Consider the following 27,420-nt stretch of genomic DNA (forward strand, 5'->3'; position numbering starts at 1 on the left):
GTAAGTATTGAAGTGTTAAGAACAAGAATCGCTTAAAGGTGAAGTCAAAAGTGAATTACGAAAATGCTATAAATATTCTGCGCGCTGTAGAAATCCACAGATAAATACACGTGAATTGGCCACATATCAGTACAGCAGCAGCTTTACCATTCTTATCATAGGCGTTCGCGTGTAGACCTCTCACAAAGAGATTTTCGGGCGCCGGGCTGAGTGGCTCAGACGGTTGAGGCGCTGGTTTTCTGACTCAAACTTGGCAGGTTCGATCCGGGCTCAGTCCGGTGGTATTTGAAGGTGCTGAAATACGTCAGGCTCGTGTCGATAGATTTACTGGCACGTAAAAGAACTCCTGTGGGAAAAATTCCGGCACCTCGGCGTCTCCGAAAACCGTAATAGTAGTTAGTGCGACGTAAAGCGAATATTATTATTATTATTATTATTATTATTATTATTATTATTATTATTATTTCGTGTCCGAGCGTTGATTAACAATATAAACAGTACAAATATTACACGTTACGTTTACATAAACACCGCCTGTGGGTGGGGACGCAGACGAAGAATACGCCCACGGTATCCCCTGCCTGTCGTAAGAGGCCGCTAAAAGGGGCGACCAAGGGATGATGAAATTTGAACGATGAGACTACGTGTGATTAGTACCATTACGCAAGGAACACCACGGGTCTGGGCGTTTTCTGTGGTTATGACGATCGTGTGTATCCCACCGAGGCGGGCTTGGGGGACGTCGGCTGCGCGGAGTAATGTCCATGCGAGAAAAGGTGCCGTACGCTGCACTGGAATGTGTCGTTTCCCCTGTGCTCAAAATGAGTCTGCGTTACCTCAGAGTAGTGTCACTATGTGAGTCTGCGTTACCTCAGAGTAGTGTCACTATGTGAGCAACCCCATGGATCTGCGTTGCTTGCGAGTAGTAGACTACCCTTACGTGCGGAACACCTGTTACCTGTGAGTGGTATCATTGTGTGTGACATATCGTGGGTCTACATTACCTGTGATTAGTACCACCATGCGAGAAACACTGAGTCTGCGTGGAACACTGGTTCTGCTTTGTGAAGGGCCGGTGACCTGGATTTTGGAACCCTTTGGACAAGCATAATCTCTGAAAATAAGGAATCGTGAATTGGATTCACTGATTGATTTGGATGCATGGTCATTCTTTCATCATCCGTTTCAGATTCTAGTCGGTGGATAAATTTAATTATCGTGTCATTTTGTTGCACCTCGTACCATTAGAGGCCGATGACCTAGTTGTTAGGCCCCTTTAAACCAACAAACATCGTCGTTGTCATTATCAGTACTTTTTTTCACTACTGTATACTTGAATAAAAACACAGTAAGTGCTGAACAAATCACTTCAGAAAATGTTTCAATATAAGTTGCATAGTTTATTAAAGGATACGATTGCGAATTATTACCTATATCTTAGTTTGGAAGGCCCCTTCCACCAGAAACATTTTAAAGATGATGCGGTCGGTGTTATCTAGCTTGTAACACTTCATCTGGGCCACCTTATGTTGAATTAAATTTGGTGTGGTACCAGTGATGTGTTTGTGAATATGAACAGGGCGTGTCTCCGTATCCCTCGTGACCGGCTGGCCATTGAGCGTAGGAGAAGCGCTCGTCTTAAAATACTCAGTGATTGCCCCGTGCGCTCCACTCCAGAAAGTGCGGCTGAATGGGGGCCTTCCTCCGTGTGATCGTCTGTGTGATTGTGGCCTACATTGTGGGCTTTGTGAACTGCTGTGTCATGTGGTGTAGTAACTTGTCGCGGTCCCTGCGCCGCCACATCAGCTGAACAGTATCGCTAGTGATAGTTTACCAGGTGGGACTTGGATCTCCCACAACATTGTGTGTTTGTGAACCACTCAACTTATTTCAATAGGCTATACTAGCTTGTATGGGAACTGCAAGTCCTCTCTCACTTCTATACAAAGTAAGTTCATATGCTTTCTCCAGTTGGAAATGCTTGTCTGTGTTTTGGCTCTAATCGCCGCCACTGCGGGGAGCATTGTAAGTACCCAGGTGTTGTTATAAGAAATGATCGTCTATGCGAGTATTTAGGGTTTGTAGTAAGGATGTAAAGGAGAGGGCGTATAAGTCTCTGGTAAGACCCCAACTAGAGTATGGTTCCAGTATATGTGACCACACACCAGGAATACTTGATACGAGAATTGGAAAAGATACAGAGCAAAGCAGGTCGATTTGTTCTGGGTGATTTCCGACAAAGAAAACGTTGCAAACTTTGGGCTGGGAAGACTTGAGCGTAAGGAGGTGAGGTGCTCGGCCATATGGTATGTTTCGAGCTGTCAGTGGTGAGTTAGCGTGGAATGATATTAGTAGAGGAATCAGCTTGAGTGGAGCTTTTAAAAGTAGGAAAGAGAGTAATGGCAAGCTAAAGAAGAGAGATCTAACTCCCCAGCCGATATTCAGGCACGTACTTAAGCGACCCTTGAGTCTTGAGAAGTATCGGTTTTGGGAACACAGCGATCTTGGACACGAGAATTTATCTAGAGGCCGAGGAGAGGGGTTAGTTATTATTAGTTCATTATTATTACCACACAGACCTAATGAAGGCGGGGTCGCGGGAACTGCTGGTTAGCTGATAGACCGCACGACCAATATATAAGCAGAAATCGAGATGTTTCCAACGAATATATATACTTACGCGTAATCATATCCTCACCATGTACCGAAAGTTATAAGATTTCTCTTAGTCACAATTCGATACCCCGTTTTTACACGTGTATGTGACATGCTTTAATTTGTATGTAAATAATCTATTTAATCCAAGTAAAGAGGATTCATTCTACTTTTAATCTCTTTCCTGGCTATTCACATGTGTAGGCCTATTCGTTCAAATAGTCTTCCTGTAAGGGCACTAAACTTAATATTCTGATTACTGCAACAAAAACCTCTTGCTGATATGAAATTGTTCAGAGTAAGGATCTTGCACTGTTTGTAATTTAAGTGTTAGTGCCATCTTCGGAGTTCCACAAGTCTGTTCATTTCTCCAATACCACCTTCAATAGACAATGTACGGGGCAGTTCTTTGCCACACCATTTGCTTCTTATTACGAAGAATGCATATTCGGATATTTAGTTACTGTTCCTCTCGGTTAGTTTGAAGATTCTCTTCTTGTTAAGATTTCAGTAATAAGTTATCAAATATTGCCACGTTTGTGTTGAAGAACGAAAGGTATTTATTTTTTTATTAATATTCACTCCCGTCTTACTTTAGAGTCGATCGGTTCACTTACACGTTGCTAATCTGCTACATTTCAGTCCAGTAATTGAACAATCCAGTCGCTGTATAATGTCAGGCAAGTTATTTGTAAATACAGAAAGATGATGGTCCTAGAACACTCGCATCACATTTGGATTTCTTGCGGATCAGTGATATTCCCGCATTCAAGATCAGGGGAATCTTTCATTTTCTTCTCCTTTCGTCATTCTTCTTCTTCTTCTTCTTCTTCATGTTTTCCTTCTCGTTTCGGTGTTCATCGTCATGAATACACAGGAGGAGGATGACTTCTTTCCTAGCGTTTAGTCCCGCAGTGGTGCAGGGTCCGCTTAGGAGGAGGACAGCAATCACAGGTAACCCATGGCGTAACTCTTGCCGTGGAGCGATTCCCGCTGTTGATGAACTCTGCATTAAAAATCTAAATTCGTGGAATATCTGGGTTATCATTAGCCCGTACAGCAAATGTACATGAGACTTACATGATCAGAAATGTTATTTCTTGTACCTTTTATTATTCTCTGTAGAGATAGAAATAATATTTCCGGAGATATTCGGTAATTTTTGAACAATGTAATAAAAGTGAATATGTACGTTATACTTCGTTGTACTGTAAAATTGCATGGTACATGAAAGGTCAGAATTCTGATTTTATACAGCTAACACGAGCTGATGTACCCGTGCTTCGCTACGGGATTCTCAGAAAGACTGACTTTGAGGTTTTCCTAACTGAAATAAACATAGGTCATTACAAAAACGTAAGTATGAATGTAGCGATTAAAAGCAATGCTATCCTATAAAATACTCGATCAAATGGAAAGCCGCACGTTTTATCACTTTTAACGAACAGTGCTGCGGTTAGATTGCGGTGCCATCTAATAGTCCAAAGTTCTAGAGCTGGGATGACCAGGCCGCAGATTGCCATGAACACTCATCTGCCATTATTTCGCTAAATATGCACACTGTTCATTCCAATCAGTGCCTCAGAGTAGGGATTGAATAGCTCGAATGCTATGATGATCCAGTGTGTTACGTACCAGTAGTATCAGAAAATTTATAAACCAGGGGAATGGCATGCTAAAGAAGAAAGTTATCTAACTCCCCAGCTACTTCCCATCAATATTCAGGCAGGCTGTTACACTCTGTAAGACTGGGCGAGTTGACCGTGTGGTTAGCGGTGCGCAGCTGTGAGCTTGCATCCGAGAGATAGTGGATTCGAACCCCATTGTCGGCAGCGCTGAAGATGGTATTCCGTGGTTTCCCCACTTTCACACCAGTCAAATGCTGGGCCTGTACCTTAATTAAGGCCTAAGACACTCCTAGCCCTTTCCTATCCCATCGTCGCCATAAAACCTATCTATGTCGGTGCGACGTAAATCAAATAAAAAATACTCTGTACGCAGCAGTAATCCTATCTACCGGAGATGAGGGGCAACAGAAGACACAAAGCACATCACTACAAACAACGGTCAATGTAATGTTATTGTTGATCAATGTTATGAGCTTTCTATATTGTAGGCTTAAACATTTAGTTTTCTTTCGACTCTGTGATTTGTAAAATATTTTATACCGTAAACTGTAGTTTCTTATTCTCCGACTTTACATACCGATTTTCATTAAATACTGTTTACCCATTTTCTCGTTACTCGGCGCTGATATGGACTTAGTAACAAAAATCCAAATTCATGAATATCTTTGTGATCATAGCCAGTACGGTAACAATGTATACGACATGAATAATAGGAAATTTAATACTATATAACCTTAGTTATGTAGCATTCATCGATTACACCTCTAATAAGAAATATTAGAGAATTACATTTTAGGCCTTCCCCTAAACTACCATTTCACTCATACATACATACATACATACATACATACATTATCATTATAGACTGTTATGCCTATCAGCGTTCAGTCTGCAAGCCTCTGTGAATTTACTAAACGCCGCCACAATCCTCGATTTGCAACTAGTGTTGTGGCTTCATTTAGTTCTATACCTCTTATCTTTAAATCGTTAGAAACCGAGTCTAACCATCAAATAAAATAATTTACAGCCTAGACTATAGCGACTTATTTCCTGACTTTGCATACCGAGTTTCATCAAGATAGGACTACTAATAACATAAATAGTTGAGAATTCAATTTTAGGCCTTCCCCTAAACTACCATTTCACTCAGCGTGAGTAAAATAATTTATAGCCTAGATTGTAGAGGCTCATCCCCCGACTTCACATACCGATTTTCATTAAATTCTCTTCAACCGTTTTCTCGTGATGCGTGTACATACAGACAGAAATTACGGAAAAGTGAAAAGTGCATTTTCTTGTTACTATGGACATGACCGATACAGAAATACCATTATTTTCAAATTCTGAGCAATGTACAGACAAAACTCTTATATTTTATATATATAGATTAACGGAGAAAATTGACATTTCCTGGTATGGTGCCAGTATACGTGAAGTGTTTAGAAATCATGTTCATTCGATTTCCAGGGATGTCATACCAAGCAAACAGGCAGACAAAAGTGGAAGTTAATCTATTTTCGACGCCTGTTTTCTAATCTTTCATTTTTTTAAAATCCACAGCCTTTTTCCAGTCTATCGACCGGGTCAGGAATGGAATGAATGAAGCCCCATCTAGCGGCGAGGATAGGAATTGTGCCGACTGCCGAAGTCTGTTGCACTCCTCTGGGTCAATGATTAATGACTGACAGATAACATATTTGAGAGTTTTGCTGGAATTAAAGATGATAGGAGAAAACCGGAGTACCCGGAGAAAAACCTGTCCCGCCTCCGCTTTGTCCAGCACAAATCTCACATGGAATGACAGGGATTTGAACCACGGAACCGACTGAGCTACGCAGGCTCTCGTTTACTAATCTTTCATATGAGGTGAAAACCGAAGACATTATGCGGGCCGTGAAAATTACAGATGATTGCGGCGTGTTACTCACCTGCCATTGTACAGAATTCAGCAACACAAACAAACCAGTCTTGTAGCGCGTCCTCAATTAATTAATCAAATAAATACACACACTTGGAACTGCAATACCGAACGTCTATAGCGACAACAAACATAGACATCCAAGTCCAGAGCGAAGTATGGGACCAACTGACGGTGGCCGTGATGGCGTAGGATAAAATCCCGAGCAAGTGGATAGCGAATAACATGAATACACGCAATTGAAATCGAAATACGGGAAGGATGGGCTCGTATTCTACAAGTTGTAATATCGTTTCGCCTAGCGAGTTGGTCGTTCGGGAGCTTGCATTCGGGAGATAGTGGGTTCCAACCCTGCTGTCGGTTTTTCGTGGTTTCTCATTTTCACATCAGGCAAATGCTGGGCTGTATCTTAAGCCCACGGTCGATTCCTTCCCAATCACAGCTTTGTCCTATCCCATCGTCGCCTTAAGACCTTTCTGTGTCGGTGCGACGTAAACCAACATGTAAACAAATTAAAAAAAATAAGAATGTGTGTTTTCGGAAGCGTTCGCTAAAACGCACTCGTCTGTTAGGCCAGGAAACATCGGCCACCTTTATTGCCCGTCTGCCTCCTTTTTAGGTGTTTAACTTTTCTGTTTGTAATTTGACAGAACTAACATCGTGTAACTGAATAAGACATTATAACAGCATAGGGTGTTCGTATTGAGTTGTGAATAGATTTATTGACACGTTTAAGGAAAGATATCGGCGCTCTGATAGTCGTTGGAATGTTAATAAATATTTCATTCTGTATTCATTTGCGTGCGAGCGACTAAGACTCGTTGAATAAACTAATAAACCTAGAACTCTATTGGGCAACATTTTATTTTTCTATCACACTAGGGGGCGGGGATTTGTCGGTATGATTTTTTTTTTTTGCAACGTGTGAACTTGGCCCATTTCTGCGGCCTGATGCTCTCCCTGTGTGGGGGATATGTGTTTCTATGACTGTTGGTGGTGTTTTGTGCATTGATATAAACACTCAGTTCCCGACCCAGAGGAGTAAAGCTGACCCAGTTGAAACCGCCGCCTGGCAGAGAATCGAACCCGTGGCACCCTGAACCGCAGGCCGCAACGATGTAGCTATTTATTGACGAGTAGTATGGAATGTGTCACGAAAAATGGTTTGCATAGCGATATCGTATGACATGGAATGCGGAATGAACTTTCCTTCTCCCTCTGCCACTCTACCATGTTTCCTTCCGACAGGAGGCGGAAATTCAATTACATTGGCTTTAATTACTGTCTTGCAGACCTGTAATTTAATTTGTTTCCCTCATTGACTGTATCGTATTATGTTTTCGGTTTGTTTTAATTGGCAAATTAGTTATATCTGACAGGTACCGAGATTTTGTCAGTGCCGTAGGTATTGCTTCGTTAGAGACTGGTTGGCTTTTAGACGGGTTTTCTAGCTCGCCGACTGGTGCTAAAATATTAAGAAAATTAATATCGTGTTTGAGGTATTGAAGAATGGGTTCACCAGCTTTATTGTTCTCTTATCGGCTCTTGCTCCTTTTATTTTTCCATCGCGTACGTTATTAAGCTTGCAATCTATATATATATATATATCTCTGGAGTAAAAAAAAAAAATAGTAAACCTTATGAGCTTCAGTGTTCAGTAGTTACTGCATTTGCGATTGTAGTTCAGTTGTAGTTGAGGTACAGTAGATCGATGTGCAGGTTGTCAATAATGAAGAACATGTTCACTCACAGAGTTGTTGATAGCTCTTTGTATAAGACTATGCGGATCTCAGTAGGTGCTCCCGGCAGTCTTTCAAATCACGCAACTTTGCAAGGTCAAATGCCCTGTAGAGTGGAGCCTGACACCTCTCTGGTCTTACGATGAAGTCATATCCATTACTTATTCCGGGAGTATCTAAGTCTTGTGGTGTATTGTAAGCTCAGCGGACAAAAAGAGTCGCCTCTGGAGATATCAGTACAAGCCTCATTTAATACCGTGTAACTCCGCCTCTTCACATGATAACCGCCTAGATTCGCTGAGGATTTGATCGCACGATTCCACCAAATTGCGGGGATGCTGAGTTCGGCGTTTTGCCCGCTGTTCCAACATGTTCCACAGATTTTCAATGGGGTAAGAGGTGTCAGTCGTTATGTGATAAAACCAGTCACTTTGCTGCCGTCATCTTAAAAAATAGGAGTATCGATAGCATACTCACCATGCAGATGTTGACTGAAAGTCCAGAACATCCAGAATGTTTAAATAAACATGTTAGTGGTCACCTGAGTGAGCGGGCCCAATCCATAATACGAAACACATCCCCAACCTGAACTTGCACACATCCAGGATGAAATGCTTCGTTTGCCTTCGGTGCACTCGACGACGTCCATCATTGGAATACAGACAAAAACGTAATTTGTCAGACCACATCACGTTCCGCCAGCAGCTACTGTCCACGTTCGATGATTTCTAGCCCATCGAAGACGCGCACCTTTTTGTGCCTGTGTGAGCAATGGGCTCTTGCGAGGTGACAGACTCTAAATGTTCATTGCATGCAGTTCCCGTCGCAATGTTCTCTCGCTAACAGGTTGGGAAGGAGTTTCATTCACTGACTGTCGATTTTGAAAGTGATTTTAAGTCACAAGCTGTGAAACGTGTCTCCGGTTTCTCTCTATTTCCGACCAGAATTCCGACGTGTTTCGTGGCCACGTGTTGTACACCATTGCTTGTAGACACGTTGAACAGTCCACTGTGAAACACCAACACATCCAGCAACTTCACGCACCGTGCGGCCATGGGCATGGCGGAAGAAACCATTTCCCCTTTCTGCCACTGTCACATCCTTACATCTACCCATGTTGACCTACACTGTCCGATTGAAACATTAATGTCTCACTGATCGCTACTGCCTTATGCTTACGCAGAGTCAGTGCGCGTGAGATTGAGCACGGAACTCGGAAGAGGCTTAACGACCCATCTGTGCATGCGCACTTCGGTGACTAATTTTTTGTCCGGTGAGCTTACACTTTAGCAGTAAAATTGAATCACCCGTCGATGGTATGGAGGGAACATTGTTAAGGACGACGTAATTTTCAATCCGCTTTAGCACCTCAGTGAACTGCAAAAATATAGCACTAACGGGGGTTTGAACGTAATGTGTGCAATAGGGAGAGACCGTAGATGTGTACCCGCACTTCGTAATTCTTTGGTCTTTGTTACTATAGGAATATTTTTGTGAACCCCTTTGTTCCTGAAATATAGACTGGTGTCGACTTAAAGCAGAGCAAGACAAAGCTGGACGAAAATATTCCGTGGCTAGGCATAAGATATTGCCAGGCGGCATTTGGTTTGAATGTTTCTTAGTTGTTGTAACTTGCAAGTGCACTGCATTCAGTTCACAGTTGTTTCAGTAATACATTCCAAAATATCGTCATTCATTGTAAATTTTGTGGACGCACATGTGGAACATCAGGCACATCGGTCTTGTGAAATATTTTACTTTATTTAGAATACTAGCTGATGTACCCGTGCTTCGCTACGGAATTCTCAGAAAGACCGTCTTTGTGGTTTTCCCAACTGAAGTCATCATAGATCATTACATTGACGTCAGTGGGCGATTAAAGGCAATGTTGTTATAGTAAAATACTCGATCAAATGAAAACCGCACATTTTCTTTCTTTTAACGCTTCCGATTCAACAGTGCTGGAATGACCAGGAAGCAGACAGCCACGAACACTCCTCTGTCACTATTCCGCTAAATATGTACACTGCTCATTCCAATCGGTGCCTCCGAATAGGGATTGAATAACTGGAATGCTATGATGTTACGCACCAGAATTATCAGAAAATGTATGAACCAGAGGAAAGGAATGGCAGGCTAAAGAAGAGGGATCTAACTCCACAGCTACTTCTGCCAATATTCCGGCACGCTGTTATACTCTGTACGCAGCAGTAATCCCATATATCGGAGATGAGTGGCAGCAGAAGACCAAAGCACATCACAAAAGACAATGGTCAAGGTAATATTCTTGGTGATCAATTTTTTGAGCTTCTTGCATTGTAGGACTTCACATTTAGTTTTCGTCCGACTCTGTGATATTAGGGCATCTTATAAAATTATGTATAGTGTACACTGTAGTTCCTTATTCCCCGACTTTGTATATCTGTTTATCCGTTTTCTCGTGACTCGGCGCTGATCTGGAGTTAGCAATAAAAATACAAATTCATGAATATCGCTGTTATACATTTTTACCGTACCACCTATTAAAAGACATAAATGATCGGAAATTTAATACTATGCAGTATTTATCGATAGGACCAGTAATAACATAAATACTTGAGAATTTTAGGCCTTCCCCTAAACTACCATTTCACTCAGCGTGAATGAAATTATTTATGGCCTAGATTGCAGTGACTTATTCCCCGACTTTACATACCGAATTTCATTAAATTCTCTTCAGCCGTCTTCTCGTGATGCGCATACATACATACATACATACATACATACATACATACATACATACATACATACATACACTCGAAATTTACGGAAAATTAAGAAGTGCATTTCCTTGTTACTGTGGGTACTACCGATACAGAAATACAAATATATTTAAATTCTGAGCAATGTACAAACAAAACTCGTATTTTATATATTAGATTAAATGTTACGAAAGAAAGGGAGGCTCATCTGCTCTCGGGTCTATTACGGAATGTCTCGAGTACGTCAAGCAGCTGCCTGCGGGAGGAAGACGTTTCGTGGTTAGGCCGCGCCTTGTAACCAATTTGAACCACTTTTTTAAACTCCGTCTACGGCTTTTGTACATTACCAGTGACTCCAAATATCGCTCCGTTAACTTCATCGCGTGACATTGGATGTGGCCTATGTAGAGCATAGCAGGCATACTGTATTTTCTGAATCTGACATGTTAGCTGTGTCTTGACGGAGTGCAATTTTGATGGTAGACGTGTGGTCGCCTTGTGAGCTCAACATCAAATAAATTATTGTAACTTCTAACGCAATTGAGAATTGTACAAACTTTTTTGAGTATGTGTAATCTACAAATCTTTTTTATAATCCAAAACTGAATTGCGAGAGCTAACTCCCTCGTGAGAATGCAGAGAAAACATTAACCAGTTTACAGTATCTTCGAACTTTCGGTTACTGGCTGGCAGGAAGTCGGTTTTAAGCTCCTTGCAGATGTGGAATTTCCAAATCTATGAATGTTACCGTGTGGAAAGTTTGTTAGGTGCATAGCTGCGCCTGTTCTCGACAGTATTGCGGGTAGTGGAACTGAAGTATGTCCGGCGCTATTAGAACTACTGTAATTGCGTTCACAAGCCGGGCGCGTTTTAATGACTGTGCATTTCTTAGCGGTTTACATTGTTTGTACTCGCCCTTTGTTTCTTGCGTCACACAGGCTTGGTAGTGGGGCGTCTACAAACATTAGCATAGTTCCACTTGTTCGCAATGTATCCGATGTGTTTTATTTTAATCTTACTATTTTTTTTTATTTTTAATTTTTTTTTTTTTTGCTGTATACTGTATGCAGAAGGCTGCACTGGCCATAATGAAAAGTCATGTCCCTGCGGTTCGGATGTCCTGTGACCACAATCACGATGTCTACAGTCGCGAAATACCTCTCGCGGACCAAACACACAAACCCCTGTGGGTGGGGGACGCAGACGAAGAACACACCCACGGTATCCCCTGCCTGTCGTAAGAGGCGACTAAAAGGGGCGACCAAGGGATGATTCTATTAGAACCATGAAACTCCTTGTGATTAGTAGCAAACGAGAGCGTGACGGCTTTCACAGTACCTGTGATTAGTAGCACTATATGAGCGACACCATGGGATGACGGAACCTATGGTTCTGGCTTGCGTATGGTTAGTACCCACTATATGAGGAACACCTCGGGATAGTAAGAGTCCCTGTGGTTAGTACACTTAGGTGATGAACACCATAGGTTTGCGTTGCCTGTCAATGGCGCCGCAATGTGCGAAACACAGTAGGTCTGTAATACATGTGCGAATTTCATTACCTGTGAGTAGTACCATAATATGTGGAATACCGCGAGTCTACGCTACTTTTGATTAGTACCGCAGCATGAAAAATACCATGGTTCTACTTTTCTAGCGATAAGTACCATTATGAGGGGCCGATGACTTGGATTTTGGACCCCTTTCGACTACAAGCATCATCGATTCAGTATCGTGCTATAGAAGCAGTCTCTTGGTCAGTAATACTATTTTAGGCCAGCTTCTGTGCATGTGAGGCACTGTGGGTCGGTTCCACTGATCGTTTTAAAATTCCATCCATCCATCCATCCATCCATCCGTCCGTCCGTCCGTCCGTCCATCGTCACGTTTTGAATTGTGGTCAGTGGAGGATTTTGGGTTTTTTAATTTGTCATTTCATTACGTCTCATTTCGTACCATTAGGGGCTGATGACCTAGATGTTAGGCCCCTTTAAACAACAAGCATCAAGCATCTACAGTCGCGTAAAACAAGCTTGCTTACTTTGGTTCGATTGGGTATCCTATCTTTTGTGAGTGATCAATGGAAACGGTGACTAATAAGGGTGAAAGATTCTGTCACTAAACAGAAAAGGCTTGGTTAAAAAACTGGAGGACGGAGAAAAGAATTCTCGAAAAGAGCCTAGGCCCGATACCGGACGATGGGAAATACCGGAGGTGTAAGACCTCTACTTCGCGATAGAGGGGTGTTCATGTGGCAAGATTGTCTCCCCTCAGACTGGACCAACCACTTGCTCGCCTTCTGGTGGTCCCCACAACGTGGCTTTCGGAGATAGAACTGGAACTGACAGACTATGAGACAAATCCTAAAGAAAGTCCGTGGTTTTCAGAAAACTATCACCGAAGAAGAAATGAACTCCCTAGTCAGAGCTACACCGGAAGATGAGGCAGTACTGAACAAAGGTTGAACAAGCGTGGTCTGAAGCAGGTTTATTCGAAAGGAGGAGGAGGATGCAAAATTACAGCCTTGTCTAACCCCTGTAAGTTAACTGTTGTGAACATGAAACTCATATTATCATAATGTCATTGCAGGTTAGTTGTCTTTGCTGCTTTTCCTTTTTTTTTTTTCGAAATCACCGGGTGAGTTAGCCGTGCGGTTAGGGGTGCGCAGCTGTGAGCTTGCATCCGGGAGATGGTGGGTTCGAACCCCCACTGCCGGCAGCCCTGAACATGGTTTACCATATTTTCGGGGGATGTACCTTAATTAAGGCCACGGCCGATACCATTCGACTCCTAGCCCTTTCCTATCCCATCGTCGCCATAAGACGTATCTGTGTCGGTGTGACGTAAAACAACTTGTTTAAAACAAAGAGAATATACCTAGATACTCGTAGTTTAGCGTACTTGTACAGTGCACCTTAATGTGTGGTACTTGACTATTCGTTTTCGGAGAGCACATACCTAGAAATGTTAAATCCGCCACTTTGCGCAGAGACTTTGTGATAACGCCTTCTCAGTGTTGTTATTTGATTGATTTTTACTAAGCTGTAGTCTGGCGTGACTTCGGGTGAAAGTTTGGGGATTTAGAGAAGACAGAATGTTGTCGCTAACATCGAACTTGTGCATTGCGTCGAGTATTGTTTTCTGTTTACCCCTCGGAAGGGAGGGTCAAATTTCCGGACCCGGTGCTGTTCGTTTGTCTTTTATCATCTTAACCGGGAGGTTTACACTGAAAAATGTACTTTGACTGAAAAAAAAGTTAATTTCTCATGCACCATACGGTACCTTGGTACAGGTGACAAAGTAACTCTTCAGCTAATCCTATCTATTTTGATTTTTTCACGATTCAAATTATAATTCAATATGAGACTGATTCTGACCCAGAGAAACTACTCTCCTATCCTGTAAAATTCTACATTAGCAATATCAAAAAAACTGTAAAAGCTGTACATAAAGAACTCGTAAGTTTGGTATATAGAAATACATTTTTCAACGACTCTATATTTACAGTGGTAAGCCTTAAAGCATGGACCATTACAAACTGAAGTACAGTAAATGCAGTAGTCATGTAAAACAACAATATTTTCACACTGCATTGCACATCAAATATGGAAACTACTGACATTTATGTAAAACGATCATCAGACTACTTTTCACAACATAATGAGATCCCATGCATTAGAGAACAGAACAGTTTCTGAATGTACCAGACGAAAAAACTTGTCATTACCAGAGTAAGTAATGACTGCCAGTAGACGAGTAAATTCGCCATACCTAGCACAAGTGAACATGTGGTATCCATCCACGGTGCGACCGTGATTAATGTTGCTTAACTGTTGATGTGTGCTACGAGAACTTTCGAACTGTTACTGTTCTCTTACAGCTGCCGTGGTGTATGGTGACTGTCCATTAAGGCAGTGACACGGTGTATGTTTATTATCTATTAGAAGTAATACAAATGCAAGCGTTGCTTTGTTACTTTGTTTTCCAAAATGTACGCTCTTGACATTAACAGTTCAAAAACGTCATTTTTGCATTCTTATCTTTGCGTTGCATATGTTATTCCTGCTCCGAATTTCCTGAAAGTGTTACGGAGTCTGTTTAAAAACTCATTCATTCCCTCTATGAAAGTAGCGTTCCATTGGGCGTGGCCGTTCAATAATTTGAACCACGTCTTTAAACACCTCGAAAATATCCTAGAGATCCATTTGTTCTGCCATGTTGTACTGTTATGTATTCTTAAACTGCACCTTAAACGGTAGATGAGTGGCAATAACAAATCTCTAGATAGACTGAGATGCGACTGACAGATAAATTAAAGTTTAAACATAACCAGCAGTTTAAACCTCTATTATAATACCGACCCTAAATCAAGTAGTCCAGGCATGTTTGTGTGTTCTGAGCCCCCTAGCCAACATACAGCTCTGTGCCCGAAGGGTCTGATCTCTTGAAATCTACAATTCGAAACAAATGAAAGCCTGCCGGGCTCCAATTATTAGAGATTATCGTCCCTCACTACGTGTCAAATAAGGTCGCTCATCGCCCCAAACTATTCAGATAAACGCTGACTCGTTCATCTCTCCGCTCTGCCGTCTGAGCCACTCTTCCCCACTCGATGATGTCAGATGTACAAGAGGAAAGAAGGTTGCAGTTGGTGTGTAGATATGATCGAGACGTCAGGCGGTGAGAAGAATGTGGATATAAATAAAGTGGTCACAAGGAATTGGCGAGGACTCTCATATCGTCCGTTATCTCATCTATGCTCTGCTACTATTTTTATAAGTCTTATTCTTACGATCCAGTGTCGGTTGCGTGGGGGTAACACCTTGAACACGTCTCTATGTATCAACGGACTACTGTTATGGCTGGGCCGGGCACTTTTTGTCGTCACGGACACATTGCGATCTATGTGGATAAAAGGTACATTTCATCTGCTTGTTTATCTGTGTAGTCCCCACTCTTCCGTTCCGACTGACGAAGACTGAACGCTATTTTGTGTGTGCGTCTTTCGCATTCAAGTGCCTCTGCCATTTTCTCACTTGCTCGTTAGGTAATACCATCATTCAGATGTTACAACAATCACCTCCACCCGAACGGCCCGGAAGAGAATCCAACGCCGAGACTGGGCTAGGTTAATTTCCGAATCTACGAATGCTTAGCTTAATCGGCGCGTAGCTGGATGCGAGGTAGAGGCACCAGCTTTCAATCCCAAGTCTCGGGTTCGATTTTAACTAGTTATTGTAAGAGTGTTGTTAATCTGTTGAAGTACCGCTAACGCATTCTTTGTTCTTTCTACAAAACTAACTCAGAATTAGTCGTCATTCGCTGATAGTTGGCATTACAGTTGGGACGTGGTAATTAGTAGATGGGTTGTTAGCTAAGACTAAGGTGATTGTTTTTAGTTGAGAACAAGCCCCCAAAATACTTTTATTTTTAATTTTGCGTATATTTCTTTCATTGTTCTGCTGTTTCGAAATTCCTTCATTGAGTAAATCATTTTGTTTTGTTTTGTTTTGTTTTGTTTTGTTTTGTTTTAAATTTCTTTTCCACTTAATTTGTTCAGAGAGGATTATTACCTAGTTGAACTTCCTCTTAAAACTAAAATCACCACCACCACCACTGTAAGCTGCTTTTCTCTGTTCGGTCCAATGTGTACTGGTCGTTCAACTTGCCATTAATCTGAAGATCTCGCTCTTGTGTGGCTCCTGATGATTTATGGTCGGTTTTTATATTTCCCATGGTCTCTCTTGACTTCACTCCCGTTGTCATAGAGTTGGACTGTTTGTTTTGCGAGTCTGTATTGGTTTTGAGCCTAGAAGTCTGCTTTCGTATTCAAAATGAGAGTTCCCGATCCATAGTGACAATTTTGACATAATATTAAACATTAGAACTTTATTAATATTCCTATAAAACACGCATGTCTTAATACCACTTTAGAAATGTCAGATTTTCAAATAAATGGTCTTCGAGGATGGGACGCCGCCTGGATGGAAGAGTCGTCCTGGTGGTGTAGTTATTGCGAAGCTACAAACTCTGACAAACTGTTCCTTGAATAGTATTCTACTGTCGGCACAGAAAGTATTGCGATCGAGTTTAAACGGTAATGAAATTTGAATCAGACCTCCAATCTAAAATATAATCTCACCATCGTAAAGCTTGTTTTATTCTGCGTTCTTTGGTGGTATTTGCATATATGTATTATGTTTCTTGATAAATTTATATTAGGCGGAATGCAAAAAGTACTTATTTTCTTGTCCGTTCTTTTGTGTGTAAACAACAACTTTCCAGTACCATTACATGAAAACGCACTGTTCGATTTTCATGAAATGTAGGTGAATTATGGAATGTACTATTATAAATATATTTCTGAAGTTTAATTACTTTACACACTTTGGCAAAAAGTTATTGTTTTTGTAAAAGTTTGTCCGTTTGATACTGGGTGGTCTTCCGAAATCGAGAATGAGTTCATCAGAAAGGTCTGAAGTATTTTTGTTTCAAATCGTTGTATACCGAAAACGTACAATGATTTCTGTATTTTATACCGATTGTTATTTGAAAGCGAGCAAGCGATATGCACTCAGGCGTGTCAAGCAGCTTGAGCAAAGCGTTCAGTAGGCGTGAGCTCCCTTTCACGATATCACAAGCAGGTGAATCATTGTATTTGCAGACATATTTGTGTGTAGTTATTTGCATTCATCTGGGCTTTCAGTATCAGGCTGTAATGCTCTCTCTTCTTCTTAATTCTCAATCCTAAGATCGGTTGGCAGCAATTCGTCTTCTCCACTCTTCTCTGTAATCCGCTAATCTCTTCATTTCCACACATGAGCCTGTTCCTACGTCATCTCTGATCTGTCTTGTATATTGCAGTCTAGGTCGTCCTCTTCCTCTTTTACCTTGAATCTTTCCTTCTATGACATTGACTATGAATCCATTGTGCCTATAGAGATGGCCAATTAACTGGTCTCTTCTTTTTCTTATTGTTGCTAAAAAGGTTCTTTTTTCACTTATTCGTCGAAGAACTTCTTCATTGGTGAGTTTTTCTGTCCATGAGATCTTTTCCATCCTCCTCCAGCACCACATCTCAAATGCTTCCAAACGTTTCTTATCACGTGCACTAATAGTCCACGTTTCTGAACCATACAAGGCCACACTCCAGACATAGCACTTAATAAAACTCTTCTTGGTCCCCACATTTAAATTCCTTGATGTAAGTAGTATCCTTTTCTTGTAAAAAGCAATTTTTGCTTGGGAAATTCTGCTCTTTATGTCGACTGAACTTTTTCCATCTGGAGTGATTTTACTTCCTAAGTAGGTAAAGGCATTTACTTGCCTTAGTGGTATATCACTAATTCTGATGTCGACTGCAATATGCTGGCGGTTGCATACCATAATGCTCTGTCTGAGTTAAAAATGCCTCCGAGGTCATGATAGTAAATGCAATTTGCTTGTTCACGCTACAGGGAGAAAGGCTACGTGAAAATTGATATCCTGTGTGCCAACGGGCAGATTGTCTTGGTACTTCGCTCCAATCAGTGCAGAAACTTAAAGCGGAAAACGCGTAAAATTCGTGTGTTCATTCATTTATCGACCCCATCTTAGAGGAAGAGGATATCGAGCGGACGGCCGAGTATGCAAATGGATCTGTTCACTATTGGAGTAATTCGCAGGTTTAATCACGAGTTCTTTCTGGAGAAACTGTTTCCACCGGGCGAGTTGGCCGTGCGCGTAGAGGCGCGCGGCTGTGAGCTTGCATCCGGGAGATAGTAGGTTCGAATCCTACTATCGGCAGCCTTGAAAATGGTTTTCCGTGGTTTCCCATTTTCACACCAGGCAAATGCTGGGGCTGTACCTTAATTAAGGCCACGGCCGCTTCCTTCCAACTCCTAGGCTTTTCCTATCCCATCGTCGCCATAAGACCTATCTGTGTCGGTGCGACGTAAAGCCCCTAGCAAAAAAAAAAAAAAAAGAAACTGTTTCCAACTATTAAAAAATTGAAGAATAAACTTGAAGAAATATGACGGACTTCCCAATATGCCATGTACAAAGCTTCGTCAACTGATTAAAGCCATGGGTTTTAGGTCCTTATGGAATCAGTGTCTGTTGCTGCGTCACGGCATCCATTTTTAAGAAAAATACGATGACTCAGGAAAAGTGGGTATAAAGTGTATTACACAGATGAGACTTGGTGCTGTCAAAATCACATGCCTAGCAAGAAAACATTTCCTCAAACTAAGACTACTGTCGCGGTCATTTACAGGAGGTTTTTGAATGGAGACGGGTCTTTAGAACCTCATCTGGTGGCGGAAAACGTGTAATTATACTAGATATAGGTAGTGAAGACGGCTTTTTGGACGGGGCGGAACTCTGCTTTGTAGAAAAGAAAGAAACTGGAGACTGTCACGAGGAGATGAATTCTCGGCATGTTGAGGAATGGTTTCACAAGATTTTAATGATACTCCCAGCTTAGTCGGTTACTGTGATTGATAAGGCATCTTACCATACAATGCTTTACCCGGAAACAAAAACCCAACGATGGCTTCGCTGAAAACTAGTAGCCTATTTGCTGGGTAGAGAAAAGGAACATTTAAACTAGTATTTGCTGGGTAGAGAAAAGGAACATTTAAACTAGTATTTGCTGGGTAGAGAAAAGGAACATTTAAACTAGTATTTGCTGGGTAGAGAAAAGGAATATTTCTCTCCCTCCCGATGCCTTTAACAAAAGCCGCCCTGATTGATCACGCTAAGCCTTATTTTGGAATTCAGCAAAAGAGACAACCAAATTACGAAAGAATTGCGCCAAGATGTTGAATTGGTGCGGTTGCCTGTCACGCATTGAGAGTTAAATGCCATAAAACTCGTCTGGGCTTCCATAGCAATTGTTAATATGGCAAATGCAAAAGGCAGAAACATTCTGAGTTTTGGTAACCGGGAAAATTTGCAACTGCACGTGCAGTTGACAGCTATCACCAGATGAAATTACTATCTGTGCACTTTTTAGCGATAGATTTACACCCTAGTGCTGAAGCGGTCAACCTCGGCAATTTTCGAGATTCGTACTGGCAATCTTTGAAACACAAACTATGAATCGCTTATGCATCGCTGTGTGACGTCTGGCGTACACTTGAAGTACTAGTACTGTTGTTATTTACACAGCAAAGCCAAACTATAGAATTCACTCTAAGAATAAGATTCGCATCGAGAAAAGTTATATAATGTTATATAATGTGTGTGTGAGACACAGTTGTTGGCTTAAAATAACAAAGGTTTAGAAAATTCATATCGCTCGATCATATTATCGATTCAGTTCAGATTTCATTTCCATTCAGTTGGCAGTACTAACGGAACCGGAAGAGCTCCCTCCTTACTCCTCAAACCCGTACACAAATCTATCGCTAAAAAGTGCGCAGATAGTAGACATTCCACTTGGAAGGTGGAACATACAGCACGTTGAATGCTGATGGATTAAGCCACAACTGCTAACCTTAGCTACCAACCCAAAACTGAACCGCGTAAGGTACCTGCTGTTGTTTTTCAGTACTGGCTCACTTATAGGCCTGTGTTCAGAATTGTTTGCAAGGTTTTCCGTCACGTCTTTACTTAAAAGAAAACTTGGTGAGTACAAAACGTTATCTCTAGTTCAGCAGGTCGAACTTATAAACGAAGTAGAGAAGGGTTTCAAGCAGATCGAATAGGATTTCGGCATTTTCCCGGGGACATTATCCACTTACCTTCAAAGTAAGGACAATATTTTGAAGTTCGAATTCGTAGTTAATTCCCTTTCGTTTAGTATCTTTCAGGCTCGAGTTAACCCACATTTGTTCTATTTCGATTGCTAGTGTCTGATCCATAGTTGTCTTGTTAGCGGGCGTGCTAGGCGCGTCATCTCTAAAGCTAACCAGGACGTGAACCATTTGTTTGACGGTTTCTCCCAGACGTCGTAGGGGTTGTGTTGCTCTTGCTGAGTTTTAAATAATATTTCGGACACTGACTTTCTATTAGAAATATTTAATTACATGAACGATCGAGGTCTTTAAGGACACGGAGAAGTTGTTTGAACGGAAATAAAAATAATAATAATCGTATGGCCTCAGCTACCGTGTGCAGACATTTCAATTTGACGCCATCTGGCTGTCTGCTCGTCAATTTCGACGTTCCGTTTTACTCTAGGCCCACTAGATGGCAGACCGAGTAAACCGAAACTCTCTTGGGCATCTATGGCTGAGATTTAATTAATTTTGTCGGGTAAACACCAAATGTGTCACCAGAGATCTTTTACATGCCGACATCGTACGACATGGAGTGTCTAATGGACTTTTTTTCCGCCCTTCAAAAATCCGACTACCTCTGCCGGGTTTGAACCCGCTATCTTGGGATCCGGAGGCCGACACTCTACCAACTGATCCACAGAGGCAGCTAAACGGAAATGATTTATGGCCTCTTGCACTTCTCATAATTATTGCTCGTAAACTTTTTTTCTTTCTATCCAAGCTGATTCCATTACTGCTCTGACATCATTTAAATAGTACCCAAGCGTTTGTTCCTACTCGTTGCAGTGTAATATACATTTTTTACAAATACTGTACACGTTGTAAGATTTAATTAGTTTGCATTATTCTTAACGTAATCCGAGAAACACCATGGGAATGTCACCGTACATCGTATTGCATGTAAAGTCCGCGTTGCAGGGGTTTTCATTCAATGGCAAGTCCCGTTGCGTACTGCCAGTCACAATCCATATGGGGAGTTCACATTCGAGTTGGATCAAGCTGGGGGACGCTAATTAAGTATCCATTTTTCAAACATCTGCCCTACAGTCACTAAAGGTGCGTTATATCGACCCCCATGGAGGTTGTCGGTCCGCATGAGTCACAACTGTAACTTTTTGACCTTCTGGAGTATTCGCCGATGCTTTTTTAAAAATCTCATATTATGCATAAGGTTGTTGAATTTGTTAAATGAATCAAGGTTAGCAAAACAGGGAAGGTATTGGACCGAATTTCCGACTCGTTTTTTGTTGTGGTGAAGGCAAATAAACTTCCTATTTTGTGGTAAACTTGGACTTGAACTTTAAAAGTTGGTATACAATTTCCGTCATGTACCTTCTTAGCCCCAAAGGACGTCGTTTGAAAACATCCCTCATACTGTATTTCCTAATGTTCCTCAAAAAATGCTGACCATTTTTAAGAAGGCTGTGTAGAGGAGGATGAGGAGGCTCGACAATAGGAGGGAGATGTACCTCTCCGTTTCTGTAACAGAGACCGGGGCTTTCTTTTTTGTTATTTTTTGCGAGTAACCACTTGCAATCCACTTTCTGACCAGTAGTAGCTACCATATTATTACTGTAATATGTATTGCAGTCATATTTGAATCCCGATAAATATTTTATTTTCCACGGGATCAGTCGTTTATTTTCATTGCATTTCCTAAATTGATTTCGGGATTTTTCTTAGAGTATTTCCTAGCAGCCTCCCTATTAATTAGGAGGGTTGGGGAATAAGTCGTGAGAACTGTGCGGATCTATCAGATAACTGGAAATCTACAGTTGGTGTGGGGAGCGTAAGGTGCTGTGGGGGTGGGCCTTCATATTCACCGGATCTGTCTCCGTGCGAGTTTCACCTCATCCCCCAAGTGCATGGAAGACGATTTGAGACACGAGAAGAAACATGAGACTGTAAAATTCACACATGGTTAGAAGACTGGTATCTAGCGTCTCCCGCATCGTTGGCAACGTGTTGTGGACAATATCTGTGACTACTTCGAGGGTTTACTGTACACTCTGACAATACAGATTATGTAGCACAAGGTTTTCATGGCTGACAGTTTCCTTGGTAAAGCTGCTCTGCGAATTCAAATGGGCTTTACGAGGCGGTGTGGCTAAATCTGCACGTGGCTCGGTCGGGCTTGAAGGCCACGCCGAGAAGTGAGAATCATACACAAACACACCGTAGCGTGCTTGCTTGTTCAAGTCCCTCCCCTGGATAAGTTCATTTCTCACGCATAGTCCATCTGAAGTTGCCAGCGAAGCGATCTGATTGACTAAAATGATAAAATGACAACAGCGCGAGATATGTAATTATTTATCAGCAAGAGCAACCCTCTAACGCTCATACAACTGGTTCTGTAATCGTTGCTTTTCACCACATATATTTTTTACTCTGAATTTACTTCTTGAAATCAAATTGTATTCGTTATGTTCTAGTTGGGCTAATCGATATACATGAATCGAGAGTTTGGAAACTTGGGAGCCCCAAGACTCTCAATGTGTCACGCAGGTCGAATAGCTAAAATCCTCGAATAGTACCGAGCCCGCCCGACACTGTTGGGAATTATGGCTACCTTGTAGCTTCTTGGGGTTACTGGTTCACGTTTAGATAATCTATATATGAAAAGAGTTTATTAAAAACAGCTTTGGCAAATCCGTCCGTCCGTTGTAATGGACCAATTTGCTTCATTCTCTCCGGAATTACCTGCCGGTTAGTCACGGACTCTCTAAGTTCAGCCAGCTTTGAGTAATCATGAAATCAAATCGCTAAATGACCACTCCAATAATTGCAGGCGAAGGCTTACTCTAACCCGCAATACATTCTGTACGTAGCAGGTTGCTAAGCGACTAACACTTTCATTAACATTCTGAATATGCGATTTTCATCCTTAGTAATGTCACTGCAAGCAGCCATGTTTGTTTACTACCTGTCAAGCCAGAGAGTATACACTTCCTCTGATCACGGAAAAATACTATTCTCTGCTAGATACCCTTTGATTCTGTGACCTTCCCCAGCTTCTGAATATACTCAACAGATGGCAGGACGTTCCTAATAACTTACATGCTGCTAAGACGAAAGAAGGCATGGCGTTGACTATCCTTCTGTATGACCTTTAATAAAGCGCAGGGACAAACTCTTGAAAAAGTGGGTGTCTGCTCACCCGAACCAGTATTCAGTCACGGCTATCTGAAACAAGATTGTTAGAAAATGTTAATATGGCCGAATGGTTGAAGCAGAGAATATTATATGAAAGGAAGTATTATAAACTACATTACCGATGTTAATATTGAAAGGGACAGGAAAAACAATATGACTACAACGGGCATATCAAGACGAGTTATCAGACCTATTTATAAGGAATGTTGCGGAGCAGTGCGGATCCACTAGTCGTTTAATAATAATAATAATAATAATGATGATGATGATAATAATAATGTTATTGACTTTACGCCCCACTAACTGCTTTCACGGTTTTTTGAGACGCCGCGGTGCCGGAATTTAGTCCCGCAAATTTATTTTACGTGCCAGTAAATCTACCGACACGAGGCTGCCGTATTTGAGCACCTTTAAATATCACCGGACTGAGCCAGGATCGAACCTGGCAAGTTGGGATTGGAAGGCCAGCGCCTCAACCGTCTGAGCCACTTTGTCCGGCAATCGCGTGTTACGAGTTTGAGAGTTTGCACTTGGTCGATTATGGAACCGGAAGAAACGTATGGCAGCGAAGGGGTTAAGGAATTTCCTTTTCCTTTTTCGAAATAGTTGGTCCTCAAAACAATGAGAGCATGTGTGAAATGCAAACATTGTTTGGGAACTATCATTTTGAAAGTTTTTGGTATCGCGTTTAGTCTCGCTTAGTGATGACTGATTTAATGTCTCTCTGCTAAATACACAGATAAAGAAGTAATATGTTTTGCTTGCAAACTTTGCTGCCACTCCATACCCAAGGGATAACATTTCAGCGATTTCCTGAAGACTGGCGGTCTGTGAAGTAATTCTAATGTTACTGCTTGCTTGTTGGAAAATTAAATTGTAATTGATTAAAACATATATCGGGTAAGTTACTTCAGCCCAGTTACTAGCGCATCGCTGTATATGTAGTGCTTTGTTTAAATCCACTCCAAGATGGTGAGAGTTTAGATCTTCAGCTAATCTGAGCCATTGTATCAAGTTTATTGGTGATTCGAGATCTCGATCGAGCGTATTCATTACTTGGTGGTAGAGAGGTCGAGGATGTCTTCAACAACATTGATATTCTGAACACCTGGTCGCAAAATGATATCTTCCTCGATAATGAACATTAAGAGAATTTACCATTTTTTTAGCGTTGTGTGCTGTGCTGTTGGCTGGAGGAGGTTCATGAGACATTACAAACGAAGAAAGAGACAAACTAGTCACATGTGTTCGGAAGATGTGATTTATTCCTTGGCAGAATCATCCAAGGCGATAGAGGCATGAAGGCCTTCGGTCCTCGTGACGCGACGTCGGCTCGGGTACTGCGTGTTTGTCCTGTTCCCAACATTCCTGTAAGTTAACACGTCACGGAGGATCTGCCTTACCAGCCTGGCAGTAGCCACGCGACCTGAGCACATTAACAAGGGCATCGGCAAATTAAAACCACAAGTTGTATTTGGTAAGGATACCCCCCAAAAGTTACTCACTCTTGGAATGAGAAAAAATTCAGTATGTATTAATATATCAGTTCACAGCCTGTTCCTAGTCATTCGACTGGGTCAGGAATTCAATGAATGAAACCCCCATCTAGCTGAGAGGATAAGCTGCCGAAACCTTTCGCACTCCTCGCTGGCAATGATTTGTGTCTGGCAGATGAAATGTAATGGTATTGGAGAGTGTTGCTGGAATGAAAGATGACAGGGAAAACCAGAATACCCAGAGAAAAACATGTCCCGCCTCCGCGGAACGCAGCAGTGAAAGGGGACGCGCTGCCGCCTGAGCCACGGAGGCTCATGAACGAAAACAAGTCCAGAGCCCCCTGCGTTAAAACTGATGGTCATTATTTTCTAGACTCAGCTGGTAACGTGGACCGATGGAGTTGATAAAATTATGAACCATTGCATTGGAACTATGTCTTGCAATTTCCTATTTCAGTGCATCGACTGTTGTGGGTTTTGTGCCGTAAACCTTATCTTTGAGGTCCCTTGGCGTGAGGTTGGGGAGAACACGCAGTTTTCGCCCAATCCCTGTATTCGAAAGTGTGGCATCGAGATAGGCCCTGACATCACGATGGTAAGCACACGGGTAACCCCTGCTAGATTCACGTGTGGAATTTTAACCGTCCAGTAAGTGCAGTTGAAGGAACCATTTAACATCGCATCAGGCAATTTTGAACATTTGCGAACTCGCAGAGGGCACTGCACTTGTTTTTTCTTTCTTTTCTGGACACAGTTGCTTTAATTTCCTACCTTTAAATAATGGTATTTAATTTAAATGAAACCATTAACTATCAGTGTTCGTCGACCGTGATAGGTTGAAGTGTTGTTGAAACTGACGGGATTAGTCAATATTCAGTGCATCGCGAATGAGGCAAGTCAGACTTTTCTCTACACTTTACTAGTGAAAGTGTAAAATTCGTTACCAACTACCCTAACCGCTGCTTGTCACTTGCTTCTTTCCGCCCAGAGCCATCTCAGTCTGAAGTGTTTTATCAGCCCGTCGCCCGCTTTGGTCTTTGTCCAGCAACTTCTTCGCGATGGTTTCTTCTACTGATGTCGTAAACTGCCCTTTCGATTTTTTCCTCGATTGGTGCAGCACCAGATTGTTTCCTTGGATGCGATCCAGCCTCGTGATGCCAGCTGTCCGCCTAGTCGACGTTCAGTCCATACACTGAAATTGCAAGACATCGTTCCAATGCAATGGTTCATAATTTTATCACTTCAGTTGCACGATCTCTTAGCATTGGTCGCCAAAGATACTGCGGCTGTAAATTCCTTTGACGTATAGTTGCAGTTCTGCTTGATATAAAATTGAGTTTCATGTATTAAAATACGTGTTCATGATCATTAGCTTTTTGCAAGGGGAAAAGTTTCTTTTTTGTTAAAAATGTTGTCACTAACCTGTAAGTAAGTTAGAAAATTATCGTACTATGCTGTGATGTCCCTGTATCCTTTCAATCACAAAAACAATTACTTCCGTTGCTTCGGAAGGTATATGCACCCATGTAAGTCAGAATTCAGCGTACACCTCCTACGTGTTTAGGCTGTAAGGGCAGTGTCAGGGACTGCTGTCATATGTCAGATGAAAAATGAACTACTGCAGAACGCAATGTAATTGTGAAATTGGCCCTGTGAGGAAAATATTTTCAAAAAATCGCACCGATTGTTAGTAGTCATTCTATAGTGAAGCAAATTGTTGATATATGTACGAAGGGTCAGTGCGCAATAAAGTAGGGAGGGGTTGGAAACCTAGTTTTAATGAATGAGCTAAGAGAAATGCAGTTTTTCCGTGGTGTTCCATTTTGACACCAGGCATGTGTTAGGGTTGTACCTCATTTCATGCCACGGCCGCTACCTTCGAAAACCTTCCATGTGTTCGTGCGATGCTAAGCCACTAGCAAAAAGAGAAATGTAATATTACATGTGAGAAAGAATCCACAGCAAGGTGTACCAAAACTTACTGCGACAGTTGCATCCGAGATCCTGTGCAACTATTCTTAGAACTTTATTCAAGAACTGCAGTATGGATGGCGGCGGGGCAGTAGAGCTCTAGAAGAAAGGAGTCCACTGTCAAAGGAGGTGGTGTGGGGTTGCGTATCAAATTCATTGAAACTACCCTGGACAGATACGTCTTTTTATCAATACTACGTATGAATCTGAAGGAAAGTAAAAGGAAACTGGGCTTGTTCAGCAAGACAACGTGGATTGTGAAAATGTGTAACACACCAGAGAGACTGCAAACTCCACCAGTCATCACATTTGAATCCAATAAAGAATCTGTGGTGGGAGTTGGAAAAGTAATTGCA

General features: G+C 41.8%; 1 protein-coding gene across 10 annotated transcripts in view; it reads left to right on the forward strand.

Annotated features, from left to right (window-relative positions):
- Nucleotides 1-27,420, forward strand: part of capt (adenylyl cyclase-associated protein 1) — an 861,909-nt gene that overhangs the window by 401,548 nt on the left and 432,941 nt on the right. Inside the window, exon 1 of one of the 10 annotated variants that reach the window (XR_010861165.2) lies at nucleotides 1,692-1,948. The exons of the other annotated variants lie outside the window; for them this stretch is intronic. The gene's annotated coding sequence lies outside the window, so the exon portion shown is untranslated. Of the gene's footprint in view, nucleotides 1-1,691; nucleotides 1,949-27,420 lie in introns of those variants that run through there. 10 annotated transcript variants of the gene reach the window in all.

The sequence above is a fragment of the Anabrus simplex genome, chromosome 10 (genome assembly GCF_040414725.1).
Source record: "Anabrus simplex isolate iqAnaSimp1 chromosome 10, ASM4041472v1, whole genome shotgun sequence".
In the NCBI taxonomy this organism is placed as follows: Eukaryota; Metazoa; Arthropoda; class Insecta; order Orthoptera; family Tettigoniidae; genus Anabrus; species Anabrus simplex.